The following is a 3,464-nucleotide window of genomic DNA, read 5'->3' on the forward strand; positions in this document are numbered from 1 at the left end:
GAGACATAGAGACAGAAAGCGAGAAATCACCCCCCAGGGGGGATGGTCATGCCGCAGTCCCTTCTCCTCCATTCTCCTCTCAGGATCTTGGGCATGCACACACACGTGCCCGGCGTGAGTTTTAAGCCACCAGGTCCGGGGACGTGAACCGCGGTCAACTACGTGGGAGTCCAGTGACATAGCCATTACGCTAACTGCTGGTTCCTGCCCCCGTTAGTTTTTGAAAGTTTCTTCTTGGGCTATCCAGCTGGCATGGTTAAGGCAGTTAGATTCCACATGGCTGACCCTGTGGTTCGAGTCCAGGATCATGTGTATGTGCATGCCCAAAATCACAGGGAAGAAGGTAGGGTAGGTAAAGGGATTGCTGCATGGTCATCCCTGCTAGGGGGATGCTTTCTCACTTTCCCTCTCTGGCAAGCTATCGCAGATATCTTTCTAATATTTTATATTTACATTATATTTAGAATTCTTGGGAACCTTGAGGTGCGACGTAACTAGTAGCGGCTTATGGTTCGGGGACAATGTCAGGGACAATAAAGGTTCCCTGGTTGAGCGTCCTACGCACAGAAACCTACACAATTCTGCATTTTACATCCATTTATTAGCAAACGGGTACACTCACAAATTAAGTGATCCGCGAGGGCATGGGTGGTCGTAGGCTGGCAGCTAGGAGGTCATGACAGGTCTGGACACTCGAGAACCCAGTCAATGCGAGGCGAACTCAAGGCAGATGGAGCATGGAGTGGTGAACCGGCGAGCACCGATGGCTGGGCAGGAACTAGCATAGGTTGTTATTGGCACCCAGCCGATACAGCGAGAATCTGGTCAGCGAGGATGGCTGTTCTGCAAGTCAGGCAATGACTCAGGACTGCTGCGGCTGTCAGTGTGAATGGAGTGACTCAGGGCTGCGAGGAGCAAGGGTCCCAATTGTGGGACCCTCCGGCAGCGAGTGTTGGTTCCAATGAATGTTCAGAAAGGCCTCGGTTTTATGGGCCATTTCGAGTGTGTCTCTAACATGTTTATCTCAGTCCGTGTCAGCACATCTTATCTCAGGCTGATAGCGTGACAGGTGTCTATCTCAAGCTGGTGTTGAGGAGATATCTTTCCTAACATATTTTTGGCAAGCATCTTGGAAGCAGTACAAAATGGAGTAACATATGTCAAGCAATACAAAATGGAGTAACAAGCATTGTGATCAAAGAATAACATAAACCCATATGCCCTATAGCAAAAGCTAAAAAAATAACTTTTAAACTTGTTCTTATTTAGGTTACTTAATTAGTATAGCTATAATTATAATAATGTAATTGTATATAACTACAATATGTAAAACAATTTCAGACTTTCCACTGTGTTCTCGGACCTTACCTCTCCTGTTCCTTACAAATACCCAAGAAACCAAGCACCTTAACTCTTACTTTTCAGTCTTTATTGCTCCCCCCTAAAATCTATAACTCTTACCAGGTCTGCTTCAGTGCAGAGCCTTATTCTGTTGTGGCCTCGTATTTGCCCGTCTTCCTCATTACATTTAGTAATAATCTCAACTCATAAATGCCATGTCCTTCAAAATGATATCTGGGTAAAGGGGAAAAAAGTTAGGGGTCAGCTGGTGATGTGGTGATTAAGGTGGCTAGTTCTTACATGGTCAACTGTATGGTTCAAGTGCCAGACCTATAGCTTGAGAGTCTGTCTAGGTGCATGTGTCTGCGAGCTCATAATCCCGAGAATGAAGGAGAAGGAACTATGGTATAGCCATTCCCGCTTGGGGGTGGAGCGTGCTTTCTCACTTTCCCTCTGTCTCTCTGGTAAGCACACATACCCTATAGCAAAATATTTTTTGGGTAGAGGTTTTTGCTATAGGGCGCATGTGCTCACCAGAAAAAGAGACAGAGAGACAGAAAGCGAGAAAACAGCTCCCCAGGGGGTTGGCCACTTAGCAACCCCTTCTCCTCCATTCTCCTCTCAGGATCTTGGGCACGCACACATATGTGCCCGGCGTGAGTTTAAGCCACCGGGTCTGGGAACTGAACTGTGGTCGACTACATGGGAGTCCAGCTACATAGCCACTACGCCAACTGCTGGTCCCCAACCTATAGCAAATTAAAAATAAAAAAAAAAAAAAAAAAAAAAAAAAGACAATATAGGGTGTGGAGGGCAATGCATTAAGTGAGCAAAACAGGAGCCATCTTAAGAGCTATCCGCCATTTTGGGTATTCTGCCATTTTGTGTATAAGGAGACCTTAAGTTTCTATTCCCCCACCAAGCAAACCGATTCCCAGAAGTCACATGACCAACCGTCCCTCCCATTGCCTAAAAACCTATCTGCGTAAGCAGACAAGCCTATTTTTGAGCGCATATAAACTTGCCATACGTCCTCAATAAACGAGACTTGATCAGCACCTTGTCTTGTCTCCACTCTGTGTTTGTCCCTTCTCTCACTCCCTCCCTCAGGTGACTGTTCGACTGTCCTGCGGGTTGGGACACGTGGTCTTTGTCTAGCTTTACAGAAACATTGCTGCTTTTACGCCAACAAATCCGGCATAGTACATGATAAGCTAAATCAACTACAAAAAAATCTTAAGCACAGAAAACAACTCGCCGACAACTCCTTATGGACCACGTAGAACGGACTTCTCCCATTTCTGCTCCCTTTACTCAGTCCTCGTTTCGGCCTTTTGATTGTTTGCTCTTTGGGGCCTATTCTTTTTAATAAACTCATGACATTCCTTAAACAACAAATCAACTCAATAAAAATACAGCCTATCCAAGTCCATTACCATAAACTAGTGATGGAGGAACACAGAGCCTAGATTGTTCCCCACCTAAGGCGCTGAATTGGTTAGCCAATGACGGGTAAGAGAGTCTGAGCCCAATGGCTGTATTGTCCTTCCACCTAAAACAGGAAACCCATCATCACAATGGGATTCTCCAATGACAAGTAAGGATAAGACATGTGGCTCTAAAAACGACTCCAACCTAAGACAGGCACGATTCCCCCAGGCTTTTCTCCTCTTTTTATAAAATAAAAAAGGGGGACATGTGGAGGGCGATGCATTAAGTGAGCAACACAGGAGCCATCTTAAGAGCTATCCGCCATTTTGAGTACTCCGCCATTTTGTGTATAAGGAGACCTTAAGTTTCTGCTTCCCCACCGAGCAAACCGATTCCCAAAAACCACATGACCAACCGTCCCTCCCTTTGCCTAAAAAATCTATCTGCATAAGCAGACACGCCTATTTCTGAGCGCATATAAGCTTGTCATACTTCCTCAATAAACGAGACTTGATCAGCACCTTGTCTTGTCTCCACTCTCTGTGTTTGTCCCTTCAGGTTTTTGCTATAGGGCGCATGTGCTCACCAGAAAAAGAGACAGAGAGACAGAAAGCGAGAAAACAGCTCCCCAGGGGGTTGGCCACTTAGCACCCCCTTCTCCTCCATTCTCCTCTCAGGATCTTGGGCAAGCA

At 46.0% G+C, this 3,464-nt stretch overlaps 1 long non-coding RNA gene across 1 annotated transcript in view; it reads right to left on the reverse strand.

The window, feature by feature from the left end:
• Window positions 1-898: 898 nt before the first annotated feature.
• Window positions 899-3,464, reverse strand: part of LOC102480780 (uncharacterized) — an 8,417-nt gene continuing 5,851 nt past the window's right edge. The window contains exons 2-3 of the long non-coding RNA XR_333984.3: window positions 1,462-1,575; window positions 899-1,128 (exon numbers count right to left, since the gene is read on the reverse strand). This is a non-coding gene — a long non-coding RNA (uncharacterized LOC102480780). The remainder of the gene's footprint in view (window positions 1,129-1,461; window positions 1,576-3,464) is intronic.

This window comes from Tupaia chinensis, unplaced genomic scaffold (assembly GCF_000334495.1).
Source record: "Tupaia chinensis unplaced genomic scaffold, TupChi_1.0 Scaffold000126_2, whole genome shotgun sequence".
Taxonomy (NCBI): domain Eukaryota; kingdom Metazoa; phylum Chordata; class Mammalia; order Scandentia; family Tupaiidae; genus Tupaia; species Tupaia belangeri.